At 46.6% G+C, this 26,670-nt stretch overlaps 1 non-coding gene across 1 annotated transcript; it reads right to left on the reverse strand.

Moving 5' to 3' along the window:
- Positions 1-12,488: 12,488 nt before the first annotated feature.
- On the reverse strand, positions 12,489-12,594 carry LOC118627327. Its single transcript, XR_004959088.1, has one exon. It is a non-coding gene; the product is annotated as a U6 spliceosomal RNA (small nuclear RNA).
- Between the last annotated feature and the right edge of the window lie 14,076 nt (positions 12,595-26,670).

Raw genomic sequence — 26,670 nt, forward strand, 5'->3', positions numbered from 1 at the left:
CCATTGTAACCCTATGTGCCCAGGCCCTGGCTTGTCATAGGAGGTTAGATTAGTATTCTCCTTTAAAAATGAGGAAACAGAGGCTCAGAGAAAGCAAAGGAGGAATTATAGAGTACTTACTGAATGCCAGGGGCTGAGGTTGGTGATTTTCAAAGATATGACCACACAATACCCCTGTCAAAATTATCCTCAATTTACAGGTGAGAACACTGTGGCTCAGGAAGGAGACGTAACTGGCCTAAGGATCACCCAGTTGGTAGAAGGCAGAGTCAGAAATGAAAGTCAGACAGCTCAGACCCCAGGGCTGCATAGTAGGCCTTCAGTAAAGCGTTGCCGAGAGGAGCTGAGCTTGGTCAGAAACCTGGTCGGTCCATTTCCTGTGAAGGCTATGGAATGTGAGGAATGTTCACCCCCAGGGCAGCGCTGTGGGCAAGGTGACCTTTGGGGAGATAAAGTCAAATTCCAGTACTCAGAAGGAGACTAGCTGAGGTGGACCTGGGATGGTACTACCAGGGACAGGACCAGCTCCAGCCAGGCACCCGCCCCCCAAATCCCTCCCTGAGCCAGAAGTTACAACTGCTACACCTCAGCTCCTGCTGTTCCCTCAACTGGAATTTCCTTCTCCCCACTCTTCCAATAACACCTCAGCTGCTATGCCCCTAACCTTGTCCCCAACTGTCACCTGAACATTTCAACTTGGGGAGCCCTGGGGAATGTCAGCCGTAACTGTCCATAACTAAATTCACCACGCTCCCTGATAACCTCCCACCATCCTCCCTAGGAGTGCTGCCTCCATACCCCAACTTGATTGCTCAGATGTTGGGGTGCTAGCCTTGCCTCTTCCTTCTCCCTGTTACTCCCTTCAAACTCTACCTCTCCTTGCTGCCTCTGGCCTCCAGCCTCAGACCCTCCAACCCCATCTCTCCACGGCAGCCGAGGCAGAGTTACCAGATATAGTAAATAAAAATACAGGACTCTCAGGTGAGGATTGGAAAACAAATAAACAAGACTCTCAGTGAAATTTGAATTTCAGATAAACAGTGAATAATAGCTTAGTATACGTATGTCTCAATATTATGTAGGACATACTTCTACTAAAAAAAAATTATTATTCGTTGTTTATCTGAAACCTTACTGGGCATCTTGTATTTTCCCTGGCAATCCTAAGATGGAGTGGACTTCACCACTTAAAACTCTCCAGTGGTTCCCTAGGGGCAGAGGATGGAGAAAACTCCCATGCTCGGAGCCCTCTCCCTCCACTGGTCCTATCTCCAGCCGCCTTTCAATTCTCAGAAGTCACTTCCTCCAGGAAGCCTTGTGAACAGCTGGGTTAGGGGCTTCTCTGTGCAATTAGAGGCCACCATACTTCCCCTCTGAGAACCTTAAATGCATCACTAAGAACTCATGAGACCAGCATCTTTTCTGTCCGCTGTGTTCACTCCTCAGCCCCTAGCCCCTCACATGGCATTTAGAATAACTTGCTGTGGAACCCTGGCTAAGCCCACTGCCTTCTCTGGGTCTCAGTCTCTCCATCCATATGAGAAAGGGTCATCAACAATGGTCTGCGAGCCCTGGCCAGTTTGGCTCAGTGGTTAGAGCGTTGGCCTGCGCAGTCCAGAGAGACCCGGGTTTGGTTCCCGCCAAGGGCATGTACCTTGGTTGCAGTTTGTCCCCGGCCCTGGTTGGGTTGTGTGGGTGGCAGCCACTCGATGTGTCCCTTTCACATCGATGTTTCTCTCTCTCTCTCTCTTCCTCTCTCTCCCTCCTACTCTATCTGAACAACAACAACAAAAAAATGGTCTGCGAGACCCCTTGCAGCTCTTACGCCTGCACTTTAACCCTGGAGATGCTGGGCAAGGGTGGCATAGGACAAAACTCTGAAGTCAGCTTGGAGGACCTGAGGACAAGCCCCGCTCTGCTTGTATGTGGCCTCAGGCAAGTTTCTACCCTCTCTCAGCCGGGCTTTTCTCCTCTGCCAGGTTCTGTCATTGTGGGGAACACACCACCCACCTGGAGTAACCTGGTAAGGTTGTTAGGAGGTTGAAATCAGAGGCAAGGCGTGTGCAGCACAGCGCAGGGCACATCGCAGGCCCTCAAAGGCCAGAGGTTCCTGCCCGCCTTCCCCTCAACTGGGAGGCCTGAATACCCAGGAGGGGCCCTGGAGAAGCTACAAGAGCTCCAGGGGGAGGAGGGAGGGTGGGAGGGAGGGAGACAGAAGCTGGGCTGGGAGCATTCAGGCAAGACTTTAAATCTGGTCTTAGATTTATTTATTTATTTATTTTTAAAGGGCCTGAGCATCTTCCGCGAGAGGCCCAGGAATCAATCCAGCTGACAGAGACATAACCTGAAGTCCACTCCTCACTCATTTGTGGGGGTTAATTTTCTGTCTAAATAGGGGTGGGGTGGGGAACATGTAGGTCAAAGGGGAGCAGCCTGGGGAGACCTTGGTCCAAGGAGACACCCAGGTAGGGGACTTTGTCCAGACTTATTGCTCCCATTATCTCTGGCCTCCCCGGGCCTCCCCAGGTAAACATGCTTGAGTGAGAACAGAGTCTTCACTGGCTTTAAGACAAACTCTGCCACCACCTCCATTCCAGCCCCCTCCGACCCGTGGGCCCACGAGAGAGAGAGAGAAATCCTGGCTGGCCCCTGGGGGCAGCCCTGCTCCGGGACCTTGCTCTTCCAGTGCTTGGACAGGGCTTTCCCATGGCCCAGTTTTGCCTTCTCATCTGGACAATTTGGGGCAAGGATGGGAGTCACTGGCTTCCAGGTCAGACAGTCCAGGATTCTGGAGGATGAGACTACAGTGAGTAAGTCAAGTGCTATGAGCCCCCAGGAAATGAATTCTTGCCTCTGAACAGGAATCTTAGTACAAGGCTCTCTCACCACCTCCTTCTGCTCCACTGCCCTTCCCTGTCCCCTCTCCGGCCTCCTTCCTCCTCTTGCTCCCTGCCTGTCTCTCCCAGCCCCTGCTGAACTAGCTTCCCGTAGCCCATTAATCAGGCCTGATCTAACCTCGAGGCCAAAGAGGCAAGAAGAGGAGGGAGGGAGGAAGATAGCAGGAAAGGAGAAAATTAGCATTCACTGGGGCCTGGTCAGCTCACCTTTGCCTGGATTGTCTCCTCGATCCCCCAGCCGCCCAACAAGGCAGAACCTACTCACAGGGGAGCACACTCAGCCTTCAAGAGACTAAATGTTAGTTCTGACCTATATCACAGCACTGACAAGGAGGAAGAGTTCATGCTTCCCCTCCTGGTTTTAGGGCTTTACGGTGAAATCCAGGAATTTAAACTGGCTCCCTTGGAAGAAGACAGTCTCCCACATCCAGAGGCTATGAGTTCTAGAAAAGTTCATTTCTTGAAGCCAGTCAGAGCAGGTGGGAGGGCTGGGCTGGCCAGTCCCAAAGAGGCTCCGTGACCTGAGGCAAGTCACTTCACCTTTGTCCAGTTACAATCTGCACTGGAATAACCTTTGTCCTCACGGGAAAAGTGATGCAGGCCTGGGCTCTGGAGCTAGATGATTTCAAATCCTGGTTCTTCTCTTCCCTAGTTGAGTGGCTCGATAAGTCACTGCACTTTCTGACCATCACTTTCCACCCCGTGTGAAATGGGGGTGATGAGGCCACCCACTTGCAGTTTTTTCAAGATTGGGAAAGTTGAGGTATGTAGAAAGGACAATACAGTGCTGGGCACCTTGGAGGGCTCCACAGCTGGTAGGCGAGGGGTGGAGAGCAACCCAATGAGAAAGCCTAGTGACTATGATCTGTGGGACCCAGGCCTACAAGGTTCCCACCACCTTGCTATGGGCCAAAACACTCTTGGGCCTGGGAGGGCAGAGTGGAGACTCATATGTATAACCTTTCATCCTCTTCAACCCTCAGAGAGGGGCCCTCACCCATTCTACCTAGTTCTGTCCCATACACATCCATCCTGCTTCATTCTTTCCCATCCAGCCGGGCTCTGTCTCCACCCCACCCCAGAACAAAGGGGACATTTGACATCCTTTGTCTGGTGAAGGTGCATTCTGTGAGTGTAGGTCCCACCCAGCTTTGCAACTGAGACCTGCCACCTTCTCCCCTGTCCTGGTCCAGCTCTCCACAGAGCTTTGCTCCAAGAGAACAGAGGGAAGGAGAGGCCTTAAAGGAGCAGAGCTTTCTCTCAGAAAATGTCCCCCACCCCCATCATTAGAATTGGCAGGAAGGAACCGAAGTGGGGGAGGAGAACAGAAAAGTCCAAAGAGATTGCATTTTGGGGCAGGGGCTAAATTGGGGTTAAAACCTAGTCTTCTGGCTCCCAGAGGAGGGCTCTTTTCATTAACTGGTTTCTTAGTATCTTTTAAAGAAACTGGTCCCAACCTTGCCCTGATTTGCTGTGTGACCTTGAGTGAGTTCCTTTCCCTCTCTGGGCTTTGGTCTCCCTTGAGTAAAATGAAGAGAGAGAATTGGAAGATCTTCCGCATGAGACATTTCCTGAGCCAGACCCTGAACAGGGGCGGGATACTAGAGACAAGCAATACTCCCAGAATCTGGTTCTAGAATTCCATCAGGTGACTCTGGAAGTGAGATAATGTTTCTATGACAGCAGGACACCCCCTGCAAATGGTGGAGAGTTAGCTTCCGTCCCCGTCCCCTCAGCTTGATACAGTCCTGTACAACCTCCAAGCGCTCTACCCCCTTCATCTCTTCATAGGTGTGTGAGACAAACGAGACCAGTCGTGTTCCCCTTTCACAGAAAATAAGGCTGCAGGCTCACAGAGGACAGGCCCTGACCTGCCCTGAGAGTGGGGGGTCTGGGAAGGGCTGCCTGAGCCAAATGGGGAAAGATGGGTAAGATATTCTGGTCCAGGGACCCACGTGAGCAAGGGAGAGGCAGAGACACACGTGCTGTAGTTTGTTTGGCTGAAGCTCAGGGTGTGCCTGAGGGGAGTGGGGAGAGGAGGCTGAGGATCTTGGCTTCCCTGGCTAAGGAGTGTGTCCTATGGGTGCTGAGGAACCCAGCGGGGATTTTAGGCCAGGAGATGGTCATTCTCTCCCACTGTAGCAAAGGGAATGAATGGTGGGGGCCCTGACAGAGACCAAGGGAGTCCGGACAGCTGTACACACAGGTACCTCCTGACAAAGGAGCCATGGAGCCTTCGTGGGGGAGGGGAGCAGAGCAATTCCTCCCGGGAAAGAGGGGAAGTGAGCGGGGAGATGAAGCAGGGGAGAGGAAATGAAAGATTAAGTGCATAAAGGCCATAAAGCTCAGGAACGTCCAGGCCGGATGGATTCCAGTTTATAGATACATTTATGTCCAAGGATGCCCAGCCAGGCCTGATATCCCAGCAAGAGGAGCCACCCAGGGAGGCAGAGAGGACGCTGGGCTAGAAGGGACCCCTCATGCCCCTGTGCTCCTCTCTTGTACTGCCCCCCCTCACTACCCCCAACTTCTCAGGCTGGCTGACAGCCCAGCTGGAAGCAATTGTGGGAGCCTCCAGCCTGGAGAGCTGCATCCCACAAAGGGCCCTGGTAAATAGCAGCCCACACCCCAGACAGCCTGCAGCTCCCCCTCCTTGCAGCCCCCTGCCCGGAAATTTAAAACAACTGCTCGACACAGTCTTAAATCCTCCAGGAAGGAGCTGGGGTTGGCAGGCAGGAAGCATGAGGCTGGCCAGGGCCCTGCCTGGAACTCCTTCTCTCCCTAACTCCCACCCTGAACTCCCCTGAAATACCACCTGCCCCCCAAAGTCTTGCCATGGGCTTCCCATGCTGGTGTTCCCTGCAGGGCACTGCAGCTGCAGCTCCTGGGAATTGCCAGGTAGACCGAGGGAGACTGAACATCCAGCACTGGCGGTCTTGTCCTCTGCCTGTACCCAGCAAGGGGTCTGCTACAGAGCGACCACATAGTGTATATGTGAAGAATGAGCAGATGTAACCCTGAGCCAGCACTCTGCCCTTTGGGCCTCCATCTCATCTATCAAATGGGCATGGTAACTTTTACCCAGCCTCAGTCTACCTCCCAGAGTTGTGAGAGTTGAGTAAGAACCTTTGTGCAAGTATTTTGTTAACTGCATGGCTGATGAGTCACAATGATTCCATTCTTGCTCCCCGGCCTCAATTGGCTTGTTTGTAAAATGAGGGCCAGAGTTGTGCTAGCTAGGGTCCCTCGCAGCTTTGATAAAGGTCTGAGGATGCCCAGCAGCAGTGTGAGTTATAGATAGAAGGCTGGGGCGTCTGAGTGTGGAGACCTGGAAGGGGCTGTTGCCTTTGCCCAGGCAGCAGAAGAAAGCAGCCTCCAGATCTTCCCTCGTTCTGTGCCCCATGCCTGGGCTGCCCCCCAGTATCTCCAGCTGTCTTCCCCTCTCCCTTGCCCTCCCCTATCTCTAGCTTTTTAAAACTCATCCATTTTTAAGACACATTTCAGGGACCACCTCCTGTGTAAGGCCTTCCCAGATTATCTCTGAGGCAGTTAATCTCCTCTGCCATTCAGTTTCTCAGCTCTGGGTACCTTCATCATGGGACCAGTTTGAATTACTGTGTGTGTGTGTGTGTATACATATGCATACATGCATGCATACTCTCTCCTGGGCTGTGAGCTTCTGAAGTCAGGGTGGATGTGCCAGCCATTCCCATACCATCTCCAGCACCCATCACCTGGACTGGTCCAGAGAAGCTACTCAGTACATGCAGGCAGGGTACTGAGGATGCCAAAGCATTCACCTGCAAGGTAGAAGGCTAGACTCCAGCCCCAGCTTAACTGCTAAGATCCCTGTGACCTTGGGCAAGTCACTTCTCTCTGGACCAAGGTCCCTCTTGGCCACACAGTACTCATCTCTATTATTCATTCTGAAGTCAAGACTTTGAAGGAAGGGCCTATCTTTGGTCCTCTCCCCTGGTTCCTCCCTTCAGCATTTCCTTTCCTGTGCCCTGGATCACAAGGATCAGCTCCAGTGTGATTCCCACCAGAACCTGGGCTCGCTGAGAACCTCATCCCCGGGTCCTGCATAGTGCTCTGCATGGGGGTGCTCAACAGGCCTGGATAAAGAGGCGCTTGTCCACTCCTCAGCCCCCAGAGAGGGAGCAGGAGGATCTCCATAAACAGTGATGTGCCATCAAGTGCGAGAGGCCAAGAACATTCACTGCCCAAGTCCAGCTGCAGCCTTGCCTCTGTGCCCCCACCCTCCTGCCCAGCCATCCTCCTGGGGCTAGACTGGCCTCCCCAGAGAGGTGTGGGGAAGGGGTGCTGTCAGCCCCTAAAGCAGATGGATCTGGAGCCAGCACTACTCTGCCCCAGGCAAGCCCTGCACGAATCTCAGCCAGAAACCCCCTCCTGCTCCCCCACCCCCACGGGCTGGGACAGACCTCAGCCAGCAGGCCTCCCAGCTTTGATCAATACAGGGCAAGCAGCCAAGGCGGCTGCAGGCTCCATCCTCCCAGGAGGCCCCAGCTCAGCCAGGGTCACAGGGGGGAGGGGCTGCAGCCTGGCTCAGGGGCTCTGGGGGTGGGGCAGGGCGGAGGAGAGAGGAAAGGCAGGCATCACTGGCAGAGTCATTTATTCCTTCACCCACTCACTCTCACGTCCACATTTGTTCAGTCCACACATATTTAGTGAGCATCAACTATGCACCAGGACTGCCATAGGCTCTGGGGACACAGTAAGGACAAGACAGCAGCTCTTGTGGAACTGACGTTCTAGTGGGGGAGAGCGATAACAGACAAATAAACAAATAAAAATAAGAGGTAGTTTCCAAAAGTGATAAAAATAAAATAGAGTAGGGTAACAGGGAGATGGGGCAACATTACACGTGGTGGCAGGAAGGTGATGCCCACCCTGCGGGCTCAGGTCAGACTCCCAGAAGCAGATGTGAAGATGGAGGCTTGCATGCAGGAAGCTTGCTGGGCCCACTCGGGGCTCAGTGCCCCACGGTGAGTGAGACAGGCAGCGGGGAGTGCAGGGAGAGTTAGTCAGCGGACCCCCAGGGAATTCTGGAGCAAATAGCCTTTCACAGTTGTCCCAGCTGGAGGCAACAGGGCCAGACCTTGGTACTGTTGCCCCCAATGACCAGCCATTGGGTAGCTGCCTCCAGGGAGGAGCAAGACGTAGGGCAAGCCAGCTGTCTCCAGTGGAGTCATTCCACAGATCTCTACCGAGAGCTGCTGCCATCAACACTCTCTGCAGTGGGGTGATGAGGACCTCAGCCCTGAAGGGGTTCTGGGTGGCACACCTCAGCATCCACCGGGTGTGCTAAGATCAGGAGGAAGAACAGAGGGAACAGCAAGCACAAAATCCCGAGGCAGAAATGAACTTAGCCTGACTAAGGCACAGAAAGAAGGCCAGCATGGCCAGAGTGTGCAGAGTGAAGCAGTCAGAGAGGCAGGCAAAGTCCAACCCAGAGGGCTTGTGACCCAGGGAACTGTAGTGTAAAGGGCCGCCCCAGGAGGGCTTTAAGAAGAGGGTGATCTGGCAGTCACCTATGAACATTACTCTGGCATCTGGGTGGAGAAGGGGAGGAAAGAGGGGGAGGGCAGGGGAACAGTTGGGAAGTGGTGGGAGGGGTCCAGTTGATGATCACTAGTGGCTTAACTAGGGCAAGGACAATGGTGTCTTAGTTAAAGGAGTAAGAATTGAGGGAAGCCTGGGATGCTACAGGGGCTCACAGAGAGGGCTCCAGGTAAATCCTGGCTGACATGGGATGTTACAGAGATGCTTCTAGCATCTCATGGGGGATATTAAACCAGATGAATTTAATTTTCCCCAACCTTAAGATCCTGAAATTTGTGGACTGGGGAAGGAAGCTCAGCAATCCCCTTCCCAAAATTATTGGCTAGTGGTTATGCAGCCCCTGCTGGGCCCTGCAGGGGACCAGGAGCTTGCTCTCGCCATGGATCACTCTGCTGGGAAGTTCTGAGAGCTGCCTCCCTGCCTCTCCCCAAAGCTGAGTACATGGCTCATGTCTCCACTTCCACCCCATGTCTTCTTACCTTATGAGTTTTCGTGGGAAGGATCTCAGATGGTGTCCCCTCCCTGCCCCAAGCCTGGTTCCTTGCCTGTCCATGAATTCATTGCTGTGATATGCATATGATTCCAGAAAGGTATGGAGAAAAGTCATTTTGTAGAATTTGTAGAAGTACATTTTCTTCCTAGGCCTGATGCTGTGGAGGCATAACCAGGCTAGGAGTTAGGAAAGCTGGGTTCTAACCTGCCTGTGTGACCTTGGGCCAATCACTTCTACTTTCTAGACTTCATGCTCCTCTGTAAATGCGGCTGGCCAACTGGGTGGTATTTAAGAGCTGGACCAAAATATCGTGAGTCCATGTGTAGATTCACTCTTGTTCATTCTTCAAAGCCTGAGCCAAGGAATTTTCTGTTTCCTGTTCCTCTGACTCCTAGAGTCAGAGAATTCCAGAATGTTGGGGCTACAAAGGCCTTTAAAAGTCTAACCAGCTTCCCCTGCTCCATGCCACCTGCTTTATTGCACTTTGTTTCAACATTACCATCAGTTGATTGTCTACCTTCAAAGCTTGTACACCTCCAGACCTGGGGCGCTTACTACCTAAGGTAGGACAGTTCTATTAGAAAGTTCTTCAGCTAAGCACAAAGTTTTTATGATTCTATCATTCAACAATATTTATTGAGCCTCCATTCAAATGGAGCAAGGCACTTACAGCCAACTGATGGAGCAAAATTACAATTATGATGGTAGTTTATGTGCTTTGAGCACTTACTGTGGCCTGCACTATACTAAGCACAGCACGTACACCATCTCATTTAATCACCACAGTTGCCTCCTAGTTTACAAATGAGCAAATGAGGGTTAGAGAGTATGTGAGACCGGATCCCAGCAGGAAAAAGATGACAACTGAAGGGTTTTTTGAAGAGAGTTTACAGAGGTGAGGGAAAGGTTACAAAAACCTACAAGGGATAGTGCAGAGCCCCAAGGTTAGCAACAATGGGGAGCTGTTATCAGCTATAGGTCTGAAGGGGGAAGGGTTGCCCCTAGCACCCAGTGAAGCTGGAGCTGTGGAGAGCTGGGTGGGAGGTGAGGAATTAATACCCTCTTCTCTAGCTCCTGCTGGTACTTTCCACTGGTGGAGTCCACAGGAAACGAGAAAGCAAGGTTTCCTAGGTGATGTAGTCCACAGAGGTCAGCCTTCTGGGACATGAAAAGGGAAGGGAAAGATAAAGAATAGATCTTGGCCCCTGGCCAGTGTGGCTTAGTCGTTTGAGTGTCGTTCCGTGCACCAACACGTTGCCAGTTCGCAGTCAGGGCACATACCCAGGTCTCGGGTTTGATCCCCAGCTGGGCATGTACGGGAGGCAACTGATCGATGTTTCTCTTGGGGAGAGGGTGCAGAGAACTGATAATAACCAGCCCAGAGAGTTAGGCAATTTGTCTAAGGTCTCAAAGTCAGGGAGGTGTGGAGCCATAGAAATAATGATCAGTATGCTGTATTCAAGTTTTTTTGTTTTTTTTATCCTCACCCGAGGACATTTTTGCATTTTTTGTTCAGACAGAGCAGGAGGGAGAGAGAGGAAGAGAGAGAGAGAGAAACATCGATGTGAAGGGACACATCGAGTGGTTGCCACCCGCATGACCAACCAGGGCCGGGGACAAACTGCAACCGAGGTACATGCCCTTAGCGGGAACCGAACCCGGGTCTCTCTGTACCGCAGGCCGACGCTCTAACCGCTGAGCCAAACTGGCCAGGGCTGTATTCAAGTTTTAAGAACATGAAGAAGTGAGTTGTGGGAGGGGTTGGCGGGGCCTGGAGGACAGGCAGGAGTTTGTGGGACAGAGAAAGGGGAATGGTCATTCCAGAACAACTTATTCAAAGGCTAGACGTGTGCAAGAACACCACCCATCAGACAGAGTAAGGCACTCTACAGGGTTAGAGTCTACTAGGAAGGTTCCCGAAACCTCTGACGGGAGGCTGGATAGGGAGCTCAGAAGTGTTGCTACTGGAACAACATAAAGCCATTCGTCATTCGTTACTTTATTGAAAATACGTATTGATTGCACATCTCTTTGCCAGGGACTCTGACAGGAGTTGAGATTACAGTGGTGAAAAATGTAGCCGTGGTCCTGACCTCATGGAGCTTACAGTCTAGTGGGGGAATGGGCAGAAGCCAGACAGTAACCTGATTACAGATGGGATCGGTGCTCTGAAGAAAAAGCTGGATTTTCTCCTGTAAGCAATGGGGAGACATTGAGGGACACTGATGGTTTAAACTTTTTAATGTTTATTTTATTTTTTTAAATTTAGGTATAGCTTACAAACAGGAGACTGTCCAAATCTTTTTTTTTTTTTTTAATTTACATTTATTATTTATTTTTTTGGTACATGCTTCTAGCGGGAACCAAACCGGGACTCTCTGGTCTGCAGGCCGATGCTCCAACCACTGAGCCAAACTGGCCAGGGCGTCTGTCCAAATCTTAAGTGCACCTTTTTTTTTTTTTTTTTTTTTTTTTTCAGTTCTCACCCGAGGACATTTTTTGATATTTTTGTTCAGATAGAGTGGGTGGGGGAGAGAGAGAGAGAGAGAGAGAGAGAGAGAGAGAAACATCGACATGAAAGGGACACATCGAGTGGTTGCCACCCACACGACCCAACCAGGGCTGGGGACAAACTGCAACCGAGGTACGTGCCCTTAGCGGGAACCGAACCCAGGTCTCTCTGGACCGCAGGCCGACGCTCTAACCGCTGAGCCAAACTGGCCAGGGCTTAAGTGCACCTTTTAATGAATTATAACCACTGCCCAGATCAAGATTCAGAAGGCTCTTTCATATGCCTTCCCAGCCATACCCTAGAGTAACCACTATTTTGATCTTTATCATAGTATATTTGTTTTGTGTGTTATTGAATTTCATATAACTGGCTTCGTACAGTATGTACTTGTTTGTGCCTGGCTTCTTTTATCCAACAGGATGTCCAAAAAATTAATTTGTATTGCTTCATATAGCAATTGTCTGTTCCTGCTACTGGCTATATAATATTCCACTGCATATATATATATATAAATATATATATATACTGTATTTTATTTATATATATATATATAAATATATATATATACTGTATTTTATTTATCCATTTTACTAGTAATGAACATTTGGGTTGTTTCCAACTTTTGACTAGTATAAATTATGTTGCTATGAACATTCTTGTACATTTGCTCGGTGAACATATGCACACTCATTTTTGTTGGGTATATATCCAGGAGTGGAATTCCTGAGACATAGAATATACATATATATTTTGCTTTGGTAAATACTGCCAGTTTTTCAAAGTATTGTATCAATTTATATTCCTACTAACAATGTATGAGAGTTCCAGTTGCTCCATATCTTTGTACACACTTGAAAATATCCCTCTTTTGCATTTTAGCCATTCTGATAGGTGTGACTAGTATCTTGTTGTGGTTTAGATGTGCAATTCACTGACTAATGATGTGGAACGCCTTTGTGTATGCTTATTAAGGTGATATGTGAAGTCTTTTGCCTATTTATTTATTTATGTGGAGCGCTTCACAAATTTGCATGTCATCCTTGCGCAGGGCCAGGCTAATCGTCTCTGTATCGTTCCAAGTTTAATATATGTGCTGCCGAAGCGAGCATTTGCCTATTTTTTTTAAAAGATAGGTTGTCTGGTTTTGTTTTGTTGATGTATAAGAATTCTTTAAATATTCTAAGTATGAGTCTTTTGTTGGATATATGTATTGCAATAACTTTTCCCTCTCTGTGGCTTACCTTTGCACAGTCTTAGTGGTATCTTTTGATGAAACAGAAGTTCTTAATTTTAATGACATTCATTTCCCTTATCTTTTCAACTTTTTCCTTTGTGATTGATTTTTTTGGTGTGCATGTGATATGTTTAAACAATCTTTTTCTGCCTCCAGGTCATAAGAAACTCTCCAAGTTTTCTTCTAAAAACTTTATTGTTTTCTCTTTCACACTTAGGACTCTGATCCATGTTGAATTAACGTTAGTGTATAATCTGAGGTAGAAGTTAAGGTTCATCCTCCCCACCTTCTCCCAGCCAAATTAATAGCACCAGTTTTTAAAAAATACCCTTTTCCTTCCAATGAATTGTAATGGCTCTTTTATCATAAATTGAGTGATCATATATGTACAAGTCTATTTCTGGGTTCTCTGTTCTGTACCATTAGTTTGCTTGTCTAATCTGTGCCAATACTACATTACCTTAATTATTAAAGATTTATAATGAGTTTTTATACATGGTAGTAGTGTATGTTCTCAAACTTTGTTCTCCAACATTCCACTGTCTGCTCAGATTCCTTGCATTTTCATATAAATTTTAGAATTTATATGAAACAGATTCACTTATTTTCTAATTATATTGTATATTTTAGAGAATTTGAAAAATATCAACATATTGTAAAGAAGAAAAATCAAAGCATCTGTAACCCTACCGTGGTTGGCATTTTAAGATATTTCTTTTGGTTTTTCATTACTTTTCATGTTTTGTTTTGTTTGTTCAGCCTTATTTTATCTTTATAGCAACACTGTGAGTTAAGTATCACCCGTGTACCATTTTGCAGAGGGTAAAACTGATCTTAGAAAGGAAAAGTGACTTGCTCAAATTCAGAGCTACTAACAAAAATGTGTACATAATTCACAGACATACATCATACACACAGAATTTGGAAAAAATGGTTTCATACTCTATAACTAATTTGTATTCTTATCTTTTTCACTTAAAATTATATATTAGCCCTGGCCAGTTTGGCTCAGCGGTTAGTGTTGGCCTGCGGTCCGGAGAGACCTGGGTTCAGTTCCCACTAAGGACATGTACCTTGATTGCAGTTTGTCCCCGGCCCTGGTTGGTCGTGCGGGTGGCAACCACTCAATGTGTCCCTTTCACGTTGATATTTCATTCTCTCTCCCTCTCTCTCCCACTCTATCTGAACAAAAAATGGAAAAATGTCCTCGGGTGAGGATAAAAAAATGCATATATTAAACATTTCCCATGACTATTTCTTTAAATTGTGATTGTCCATTGCTGTAAAGTAATCTTCAATATGACTGAAGCAGTATTAATTTATCTAATCATAACCTATGGCTATTACAACTTTTTCAGTGTTTCTGATTAATTTTGTTGTGTTAAACTTGCTGGTATGTGAATGTTCCCTTCTCTGGCTATTTGTTCAGGTTAAGCCACAGAAGCAGACTTACTGGGTCAAAGAACATGAACCCCCCTGGCACAGGTTGCCACCCTTCCCTCCAGAAGGGCTGTTCCCAGGTACAGTCCCAGCAGCTTCCGAGAGCACGCCCTGGCCTCCACATCCTCCCCACACTGGTCACTGTTGTGTTTTTTTAACTCGTCCACCCACACAGCCCCTTTCCCATAACACAATGAGTGTTCTCATTTGAATTTCCCCTTTTAGGTAGAATATGAACGATCTCAAGTACAGACAGGAAAACAGGCTTCAGAATTTTCAGTTGCTCCTGCCTTTCTCACCCTTAAGTTGGAAGTGGAAGACTCCCTGTTGGTAAAGAAAATCCAAACATGATTAAACAAATGGAAGAAGTAATTGGGAATATAGAAGACTATGAAGAGAAGTGGTTGCTGGCAAAGTGTGTGCTCAAGGATGTACACAACTGAGTTAAATTCCAGAGAGAACCAAAATTTTAACATAAATGATGGAATCATAAAATTGCTGGAGGAAAGCATTGATGAATTATTTTATAACCTAGGAATGAACCAAGATTTTCAGGCATGACATTAACCTAAAAGCTGCTTTAAAAAAAATGATATATTTGAGAACATAAAAAACTATAGGGGCCCTGGCCGGTTTGGCTCAGCGGTTAGAGCGTCGGCCTGTGGCCCCGAGAGATCTGGGTTCGGTTCCTGCTAAGGGCGTGTATCTCGGTTGCAGTTTGTCCCCAGCCCTGGTTGGGTCGTGCGGGTGGCGGCCACTCGATGTGTCCCTTTCACATCGATGTTTCTTTCTCTCTTTTCCTCTCTCTCCCTCCCACTCTATCTGAACAACAACAAAAAAGCTATAGGGGAGCTCTGCCCGTGTGGCTCAGTGGTTGAGCATCGACCCATGTACCAAAAGGTCTCTAGTTTGATTCCTGGTCAGGGCACATGCCCAGGTTGTGGGCCCAATCCTCAGTGTGGGACATGCAGGAGGCGGCCGATTGATGTTCTCTCTCATTGATGTTTCTATCTCTCTCTCCTCTCTTTTCCTCTCTCTCTAAAACTAATAAAGGAAAAACAAATTTAAGATCAATAAAGAAAAAAAATTTAAGAAAACTTTAGGGGAAAGAGGCTCATGGGGAGGATGAAGAGGATGAAGAAGGTCAAATATATGGTGATGGAAGGAGAGAGGCTTTGGGTAGTCAGCACACAATGCAATACACAGATGATATATTATTGAACACCTGAACTTTATATAATGTTCAGGTTTATAAAACTTTATATAATGTTTATATAATGAACTTTATATACACCTGAAACTTATATAATGTTATTAACCAATGTTACCCCCAATAAATTTAATTAAAAAAGAAGAACCAATCCCCTGGCCAGTTTGGCTCAGCATGTTGGCTTGTGACCAAAGGGTCATGGGTTCAATTCCCAGTCAAGGGTATGTACCTGGGTTGCATATACAGTCCTGGGCTCCTGGTCAGGGTCATGCTGGAGGCAACCAATGGATGTATCTCTCTCACATTGATCTCTCTCTCTCTCTCTCTCTCCCCCTCCCTCCCTTCTACTCTATCTAAAAAGCAATGGAAAAATATCCTCCAGTGAGGATTAACAACAACAACAACAATAATAAAAAGAATCAAGACCAAAAAGGAAAGAAACAATGAAATATATTTAGAATATGGGAAGACATAAAAAAAGGAATTACTATAGGTTCCCTAGATTATTTATTAACACACACACACACACACACACACTTTAAATATCCATATGGCACCCTGGCCGGTTTGGCTCAGTGGTTGGAGTGTCGGCCTGCGGACCAGAAAGTTCTGGGTTCGGTTCCCGCTAGGGGCACATACCAAAAATAAATAAATAAATAAGTAAATAAATAAATATCCATATGGCAAAAATACTGTGAATAAAGTCAAAAGATAATTAATGGCCCTTGCTAGGTAGCTCAGTTGGTTAGAGCACCATTTCAATATGCCAAGTTTTGGGGTTTGATTCCCAGTCAGGGCAAATTTAAAAAATCAACTTATGGCTGGGCCAGTGTGGCTCAGTGAATTTAGTTTCTCTCAGGGACTGAGGGGTCCTAGTTCAATTCCGGGTCAGGGCACATGCCTAGGTTGCAGGCTTAATCCCCAGTAGGGAGTGTGCAGGAGGCGGGCTGATTGATGCTTCTCTCTCACATCGATGTTTCTATCTCTCTCACCCTTCCTCTCTCTTTCTAAAAAGTCAATAAAAACATTTTTAGCCCTAGCCTGTTTGGCTCAGCGGTTGGAGCATCAGCCTGCGGACCAGAGAGTCCTGGGTTCAGTTCCACTAGGGGCATGTACTAAAAAAAAAAAAATCTGCCCTGGCCAGTTTGGCTCAGCGGTTAGAGCGTCAGCCTGTGGTCCGGAGAGACCCGGGTTTGGTTCCCGCTAAGGGCACGTACTTCGGTTGCAGTTTGTCCCCGGCCCTGGTTGGCCGTGCGGGTGGCAGCCACTCGATGTGTCCCTTCACGTCGATGTTTCTCTCTATCTATCTCTTCCTCTCTCTCCCTCCCACTCTATCTGTACAAAAAATGGAAAAGTATCCTCGGGTGAGGATTAAAAAAAAAAAAAATCAGTAAATAAATAAAACCCACAATATATCCTCTGGTGAGGATTAAGAAAAGAAGGGGAAGCAACAGATAGATGTTTCTCTCTCTCTCTCTCTCTTTGAAATCAATTAAAGAAAAGATGATTGATATATATAAAATATACAGTAAGTCCTCATTTAACAATGTTGATAAGTTCTTGGAAACTGTCTTTAAGCGAAACAACACATAATGAAACCAATTTGACCATAGGCTAATTGATATAAACAAGAATTAAGTTCCTAGGTGATATTTCTGGTCACAAAAACATCACCAAACATCTAAACAAAGACCCAAAACATTTCTTTCTTTTTTTTTTTTTATCCTCACCTGAGGACATTTTCCCATTTTTTCATTGAGGTAGAGTGGGAGGGAGAGAGAAGAAGAGAGAGAGAGAAAAACATCTACGTGAAAGAGACACATCGAGTGGTTGCCACCCGCACGACCAACCAGGGCCAGGGACAAACTGCAACTGAGGTACGTGCCCTTAGCAGGAACCGAACCCGGGTCTCTCTGGACCGCAGGCTGACACTCCAACGGCTGAGCCAAACCGGCCAGGGCAAACCCAAAACATTTCTAATATTAAACATTAAAATAAATATGAACCATACAAACATTAAAGAAAGATTAATAAAAACAAGTAAGATGATTTCCCCATCAGCTTATTCCAGTTCAGGGTCACAGGTGGCCAGAGCCCATCAGGGCAGTTCAGGGCACAAGGCGGGAACCCACCCTGGACAGGATGACCTTCCATTACAGGGCCACTCACAGCCACCCACACTCACTCAGACTGGGACAACTGAGACACCCTAATTCACCCAACATGAACATCTTGGGGATGCACAAGAACACTGAAGTACCTGGAGAAAACCTATGCGTGCCTGGGAGGCCCCGCAAATTCCATGCAGATAGTGACCCCGGCTGGGAATCCACTTTTTTCCCCTCATCAATATTATAACAAAATGACAGTGATGTTATTCGAAGACCAGCTATATATACATATTTACTATTATAATTACAATTATATATGCTATTATAACTTATAACACTATATAAATTATATATATAATAGAATTTTTTTTTTCTTTATTGATTTTAGAGAGGAAGAGAGGGGGAGAGAAATAGAAACATCTATGAGAGAGAACATCCACTGGCTGCCTCCTGCATGCCCCACAGGGGATTTGGCCCACAACTTGGGCATGTGCCCTGATCTGGAATTGAACCAGTGACCTCTTGGAGCATGGGTTGACACTCAACCACTGAGCCACACCAGCCGGGCTATATATTTATTATATATATTTGTTATATATATAATAATTATATATACTATTTAGTATCTATTATAATTTATTTTATTAACAAAAGTCTAATGTTATTAAAATATAAATATTTTTATAAATTGATAAGACTCACAGACATAAAAGTGGGTAAAGGATATGAACAAGCTATTTGCATAAAAACAAACACGAGTGGTCAATAAACCCAGTAAAAAGATAAGCAACCTTGTTTATAATTAAACTAATTAATGCAAATTAAAACAATGAAATACCTGATTCTCAAGATTGTCAGTGAGATATCCTATCATCAAGATGAAAAGGGTTGGAGCAAAGCTAATTGGAACATTTATACATGTATAGTGGCTGCATAAATGGGCATCATAACGTTGCAGGGCAACCTGTTCACCTGTGCTCTGCAATATTAGGAAGCTGTTAACAAGAATAAGATGTACCTTTATGTAACAGAAAAAGATGTCTAGGATACATTGTTAAGAGGGAAAAAGCAAGCTTCAGGATAGTATATATAACATGAATTCATTTGTTAGAAAAGGATATACACATAAATGTGTTTAGAGATATATAGAAAATATTTGGAGGGATACACAAGAAACTGCTACCTGTAAGCTGTTAAGGTTACCCGAAGGGATTTAGGTGGGAGGAAAGGACAGTGAGGGCTATTACTTTTCACTTTTTCTGTACTATTCAAACTTAAAAAAAAAAATCCCACGTTTTATTTAAAATATATAAAACACGCATGCATACATGAGTGTTATTTCCCAAATGAAATCTCCTTTTCCTACAGATCAAGTACAAATTCCCTAGCTACCTCCCACCACTACCTTTCAGTGTCCCTTATGTGTCATGTTGTTTCACACACCTGTCATTTTATTATGCTGATTCCTTGTTTCTTCTCTATTTCCTCACCATCTGCCTGGACGCTCCTCCTGGTCCTTCAGGCCTCACCGGAGCACTTCCTCCTCTGGGCAGTCTCTCCAGATTCCCCATGATAAAATACGTACTCCCTTGTGATACATTGCATATCTATTAAACTTTACATTTGTGCCTGTCGGCTTTTTAGACTTGAGGGCACAGGTACCCAGTATCTGAGCATAGGTAATGCTGGTAGAATGAAAAAAGGCACACCACTCGGTGCGTCTCTAATCACCCGTTTACCTTTACTTGCCATGCTCTCCCTGCTTTTTCTTTGTGGTTCACTAAAAGTGATACCTGGGCCCTGGCTGGTTTGGCTTAGCGGTTAGAGCGTCAGCCCACGGACCAGTCTCGGTTTTGATTCGATCCCTGGTCCTGGTCAGGGTCGTGTGGGAGACAAAAAATCGATGTGTCTCTCTCACATCCGTGTTTCTCTCTCTCTCCCTCCTTCCCTCCCACTCTATCTGAAGATAAATGGAAACATATCCTTGGGTGAGGATTTAAAAAAAAAATTGATACTTGGTCAGTGACTGTCAGTACTATCTCTACTGAGGAAAGCTGGCCCAGTAGGCATGCGAGTGTGCATGTGCCCACGCGTGCACCCCTGTCCCACACATTCATGCTTCACTTACAGTGTGATTCCATCCTGTGCTCATAAACCCCTGAAGCCCTCTCCCTGGGGTCAAGACCTTGGTCTAAGCCAGCGATTTTCACTCTTTCATCTCATGGCACACATAAACTAATTACTAAAATTCTGCGGCACACCAAAAAATATATTTTTGCTCATCTGACCAAAAAATAGGTATACTTTTGATTCATTCACACCAGACAGCTATTGTTGTCTTGGCTATTGTCATTTTTTTTTTCTTTATTGATTTTAGAGAGAGAGGAAGGGAGAAGGAGAGAGAGAGAGAAACATCCATGAGAGAACATCCATTGGCTGCCTCCTGTACGCCCCCCCACTGGGAATCGGGCCCACAACCTGGGCATGTGCCGTGACTGGGAATCAAACCGGCGACCTCTTGGTGAATGGCTCGACACTCAACCACTGAGCTACACTGGCCGGGTTGTTGTCATTTTTTTATTGGACAATCTAAGGGAAAAGAGGTCAGTGCCCCTGACTAAATAGTTAGGTATTGCATGTTTGATTGATTGATTGATTGATTGATTGATTGATTGATTTCCCCACCCAAGGACACTTCTTGCATTTATCTTCAGATAGAGCGGGAGGGAGAGAGGGAGGAAGAGAGGGAGGAAGAGAGAGAGAGAAACATTGATTTGAGAGAGACACACCAACTGACTGCCACACGACCCCAACCGGGGCCAGGGACAAACTGCGACCGAGGCATGTGCCCTTAGCAGGAACCGAACCCGGGTCTCTCTGGACTGCGGGCCGATTCTCTAATCGCTGAGCCACACTGGCCAGGGCTTTACCTATTTATTTTTCTTTTTTATTTTTTTTAATTCTTACTGGAGGCACTGAACAAAAACCGAGGTACGTGCCCCTGACTAGATTCAAACCCGAGATTCTTTGATCTGTAGGCTGACGCTCTAACCACTGAACAGACCATCCAGGGCGGGTATTGCATGTTTTAGAAATTCTTGTAGCACACCAGCTGAAAATTGCTGATCTAAGCTGACTGACTCTTAGATGCTCTACCTTGATGACCCTCTTAGGCCAGGAGCACAACCATCAGGGATATTGATGAGACACGGGTACCCTGCTGTTCCTAGTCAGGAGCATGAGCGATAAATGTATCAGTATGCGGGCCCTCTCCCCTTAAGTGCCCAATTGCTCTCTTAGATTCAGGGAGGACAATGTGCAGGGAGGCCACACCCTCAGAAATATGCTTCAGCCATCCTTTTCTTTACCAAAGGACCTCTTATAAAATGCCACAGGAAAATGTTTTATTTGCTCCACAACTGTTTGTTTTGAGTTCTCTCTCTAGGATGTCATGTGCTGCATCCAGTAGAGTTGTTGTTGTTGTTTAGGTCTTAAGCAACAGAAACAGACTATGGCTACTGTGAGGCCACGGGAAGGCTATGCTGTGGCTTGCAGAACTGAAAGAACAGCTGGGCCACGAGGCCTGGAGAGGATGCAGTGGGAATAGTTCTGGAGGTCCAGACAGCAGGAGCCAGCAGATAACCTTTGAGGCCCATGTCGCATCTCTTGTGCCTTGCCTTGCACCCTCTCAGCCTCCCCTCTACTGCCACTGCGGTCTTTTCTGCACAAGTTTTGACCTAATTTGCACTGACGGTGCTTCATCTCAAAATATGTGCTGCAGCCTCTCACTTCCTGCCCCAAGCTTCTCTGATGCTGCCACCTGAGTTGCCTGTGGGAGTCTGATGGGCACACATGCGTGGGCAACCCAGGGATGCATGGGCAAACACCCTCACCCAGTGGACACAGGCCTCACCTTTCACCTTCCCTGCCCACTGTTCTGAGATGCATGGCCTACTCCTTGGAAGGTTCCAGTGGGCTGGAGCATCCAACGCATCAAACTTTAGGTAAGATTTCTCTTCCTGGTGCCTGGAATCACTTCTCAAATATAATTCTTGTGCACAAACCCTTGCTCAGCCTCTAAGTTCAAGGGAGCCTAAATGAAGACAAAATCTCATCTTGGGGATGATCGAATACTTTGTTTGGGACAGGTCAACATTCAGATTCTGAGAAAAGCGTATCATTGCCCAGGCTTGGATCGTGGTCCACCCTTCAACCAGACTGACAGCAGGTCCCCCAAGACTCTGTCCAGTGGTAGAAGGAGAGCTACCCAAAGCTAATTAAGATAGTTAGTAGAAAAAAGGCAATCAATACCCTACTGGCCTGTCCCTACACTCATAGTATCTTGGAGAACCATGTCCATAGCACGTCTAGACCAAGCTCCTCATTTCCCACACAGGCCTACTTCTGGCATTGCCTTTCTCAGGACATGGTACCACCATCCTTCCAGATGCTCAAGCCTGAACCTGGGAGGAGCCCCATCCCCTCTCTTCTCCACCACAGCCAGATGAACAACCAGCCTGGCAACTCTGCCTCCTTAATATTTCTTGACTTTCTCTTGATCGCCCCCTCAATACCATTGCCCAATCATTTCTCCCCTTATGTATCAATCTTCCAACTGATATCCCCAAGCTCTCTCTCTCTCATCGTTCTTAGTTACTAGACTGATTTTCGTAAGATACATATTTGAACAAATCACTTTGCTGCTTAAAACTCTTGACCTAACCCTGGTCGAATAACTCAGTTGGTTAGAGCATTGTCCTGACGTGCCAAGGTTCTGGGTTTGATCCTCAGTCAGGGCACATACAAGAATCAACCAATGAATGCATCAATAAGTGGAACAATAAAGACATGTTTCTCTCTTTCTCTCCCTTCCTCTCTCTAAAGTCAACCAACGAACCAATCAATCAATAAAATGTTTTTTAAAAGTTTGATGACATAATCTTGCCATGACTTGGCCCTGCTGGCCTGTCTGTCCATTGTCAGCCATGGCATACAGCTTCCCCAGCAGCCACACCGAACTGCAGGCCGTTCTTGCTCACCTCTTTGTGGTGGCTGCAGTGCTCTTCTGCAAGTCAGCATGTTTTTAGCTGCAAGCAACATAACACCCTGGTTCAAACCCGCCTGAACAATCAGGAAATATATTATCCTACTCGATGTAGCGATGTAACAATGTAGCGGCAAGATGGACCCCAGGCACTATATAATCAATGCTCGAAAATGTTGAGGAACCAGTCCAGCCGGTGTGGCTTGGTGGTTGAGTGTCGACCCATGCACCAAGAGGTCATCAGTTCAATTCCCAGTAGGGACACATGCCCAGGTTGTGGGCCAGGTCACCAGTGGGGGGCATGCAGGAGGCGGCTAATGGATGTTCTCTCTCATCGATGTTTCTATCTCTCTCGCCCTCTGTCTCTGAAATCAATGAAGAAGAAGAAAAATTTAAAAAACAAAAAAGAAAATATTTTCTTAAAAGAAAATGTTGAAGAACCAGCTTTTTTGGGGGGGGGTCTCTTTTCTTTGCCACCCTTGGGATCAGGTTCACTGTAATGTTGAATCCTCTCTGAGTTGGAAGAAGATGGCAGTAGACTCAAACTTCACTCCTAGACGTGAAAACATCCACAGGACTAAAAAGAGCCCGTGTCTAGTGTCTTTATTAGGCACTCAAAGACTTTTCTTAGAAGCCCCCCAGCAGATTTCTCCTCACCTCACATTGGCCAGAACTGGCCACATGCCCATTCCTGAGCCAATCATCCACAACAGAATGGGGTGATGACTGGTGGGGTGATGACTGGTGGGGTGGTAGGGGTGGTCAAATTCCGCCACTGCAACACCTGCACTCTTCATTTTTCTGGCTAATTTATTTAAAAACTCAAGTGTTATCTTCTCTGGAAAGTTACCAAAGAGAGACATCCCTCCTCTTCTGTGTCTGTCTGTCACCACCACAAACACAACCCCTCCCCTGGAATGTAAGTTATTTTACATCAATAAAACTGGTTCTTATTTACTCTGTGTCCCTAGTGCCTAGCTCAGAGCTGGCACAGGAGAAATTCAATTAGCATGTTAAATATTTCTATAATAAAAAATAAAAAACTCGATTCTTGCCCTGGTCGGTGTGGCTCAGTGGGTTGTAGGTTTGATTCCCAGTCAAGGGCACATACCTGGGTTGCAGATTTGATCCCCAGCCCTGGTCAGGGCACATGTGGGAGGCAACCAATCAGTGTGTCTCTCTCACATCGATGTTTTTTTCTCTCTTTCTCTCTCCCCTCCTCCCTCTGTCCCTTCCATTCACTCTAAAAAGCAATGGAAAAAATATTCTTGGGTGAAGACTAACAAAAAATAATCTCTTCTTTAAATCAAAATGTATCTTACTATATGGTCTGTCTGCAACCATCTTTTCCCATTTAATAATATATTATAAAAATCTTTCCATCATATTATATACTCTTTTAAAATAGCTACATAGTATTTCATAGTACTGATATACTGTGCCACAAATTATTTAACCAACTCTTATGGTTTGTTGGTCATTTAGATGGTTTCCAGTTTTTCAGCATTATGAACAACTTGAGAGGTAAATTTCCTTTTGCACACATCTCAGATACTTATATTTCTTCCCTACAAGTGGTGTGTGGTTTAAAAAAACAAATGGTTGCAAATTCTTTGATACTCTTCCCATCGAGAGGTATGGTCTACATCCCTGCCCGAGAGCTGGGTGAGCTTTCACGGCTTGGACCCCGAGCGCCAGCAAAGGTGACAGCACCTGACTTCTGCAGCAAGGTCAGAAGGGTTCACGCAACTTCCACCGGATGTTTGGAATGCTTCCTCTCAGTACACTTCCTTTGGACACTCAGGCAACATGCAGGAAGATGCCTGAGTTATGTGGAGAGGCCATAATAATCCTAGCTAAACCCAACTTTTGAGCCCTCCTAGCCTAGGCACCAGATGTGTAAGAGAAGAAGACTCTAGAATAGCGGTTCTCAACCTGGGGGTCGCGACCCCTTTGGGGGTCGAATGACCCTTTCACAGGGGTCGCCTAAGACATAATAGTAACAAAATTACAGTTATGAAGTAGCAACAAAAATAATTTTATGGTTGGGGGTCACCACAACATGAGGAACTGTATTAAAGGGTCACGGCATTAGGAAGGTTGAGAACCACTGCTCTATAAGATTCCAGCCCCCAACCACCCCACTGGAGTCTCGCTAGCTGAGTCCCCAGACACCACAGGGCAGAGAGTAACTACCCTTGTGGAGCCCTGTGCAAGGTCCATTGAAATCCCCAAGCATGAAAAAACAGCTGTTGCTCACATGGCTAAGTTTGGGGTAGTTGGTGATATAATAGTAGTATCTTGAAAACTTTATAAAGAACATACGTACTTTAATTGGTTGTCTCTTGTATGTGCCCTGGCCCCTCGAGATCAAACCCACAACCTTGGCATACCGAGATGATGCTTTAACCAACCTGAGCTATCCGGCCAGGGCAAGAATACACATATTTTAAACCTTTTGCTCCTCTATTAAATACTTACTTAAAATTTTATAACTCAATGCGAGAACATTGTCGTTGCCTTAAGAAACTGTCTCTGTGACATGGTGGAGCAGGTGTATACCTGGGCTGTTACCTTGAGCAAGTTTACCAACATGTCTGCTTACATGGGTTTCTCTAGAAACCAACCCTGACTTTGAGAGTTTTGGCCTCAGGTTTATTGGGAAGTTCTCCTGGCTGATGTGCCTGTAAGGAAAGTAGGAAGGCAAGATTGGTCAGGGGCAGCTGACCTGCAGTATGGTTGTGACTGAGGCCTCAGCTGATCCGACTGAGAGCCCTGGAACGGGGAGCCCCTCGGAAGTGTCCCAAATTGAAGCAAGGCGGATGGGCCTGCGGCTCCACATTAGCCACCCGTGGGAGGGGGCATAACGCTGGATGAGGACTCCTGCAGCAATGTTCTAAGCAGCTGGGGATGGGTGTGTCAGCTCTGAAGATGAGATCTAGGTGGAGGACCAGAGAGTCCACTACAGTCTTCCCCTTGCACTGTCCTAATTCATTTTCATCTGTGAATTTTGACCCATTTGGGAATCACTTCTCCAGGATTCTGCTTGGGTTTGCTTCCTGGGAAACTTGAAAGAGGTCAGTGGGGTGAACTACAGCACCAGCTGTAGAAGTTGATCTCAAGGCTATAACCGATACTGGGATCACCCTTCCACTACCTGATTTAGATCCCCCTCGCTTCTGCTCGCATCTCTACTGGTCTAGGCAGCTTTCCTGGTGGAGACCCAAACTCTCAACTATGAAGGTCTGAGCCTGGGTCACCATGCTTTGCTTGACTTGTCCCCCTATGTACCGTTAAAGCTGGGCATGGAGCACCAAGGACTCCCCAGTGGATCATGTGAGTATGACACGTGTTCCCCCCTGCTCCTGTTCCTCAGCCATACAATCACATCTTCTCCTGGTGACCAGGGTCAATGACCTCTGCCAGTATGGGGATTCCTCCCCTTGCTGATGGTCTCTTAGCTCAAGGAGTTTAGAATAATCAAGCAGCAGCCATAGTTTAAAGTTCACTGGAACTCTTACTGATGGAAAACATTATTCCTTTGGGACTTCTAGACCTTCAGAGCAAGAATAGGAAGCCCTCCTTGAAAAGGGTGTAACTTCGGGGGAGGTAGTCCCCTGCAGCCAAAGGTGATTCCTGGAGAGGAATGCCCCTGTGAGCTGTCAGCAACCAGCATTCCTAGAAGCCGAGGAATGAGTGTGTTGGTTTTGAAGAGAGCATCTCAGTGAAGCGCCACCACAGTATCCATTGCCACGGCTGAGATTTGCTTTCCTTCCCAGAAAATGAGAATAACGATGGCTTATTGGCATGGGTATTTGGGAGGAAATGAAATCATGTATGTTAAGAATTCTAGACTGAACTCAACAAACATTAGCTTCTATCCCCTTTATGTCAAGAGTTCCATAAGTGATCATGTTTCCCTTTTTGCCTTGGCCGGTAAGGAGCTTATAGCTTGTCTGGTGCTCAGTCACAGCAGATGTATTGCTCATATTCATTCTCTTCCTATATCCTTGGTCCTGCATGTTTTTCTTTTTCTCTTTTACTAACCTTGAACACTACCCTTTTGTTGCAAGCTCTTTGAACTGGAATCACCTTTGCAAAGTGTCAGAGGATAAACAAATGCCTTGTAAAGAAACTTACTGCTCT

Source organism: Molossus molossus, unplaced genomic scaffold, assembly GCF_014108415.1.
Source record: "Molossus molossus isolate mMolMol1 unplaced genomic scaffold, mMolMol1.p scaffold_m16_p_12, whole genome shotgun sequence".
Lineage (NCBI taxonomy): Eukaryota > Metazoa > Chordata > Mammalia > Chiroptera > Molossidae > Molossus > Molossus molossus.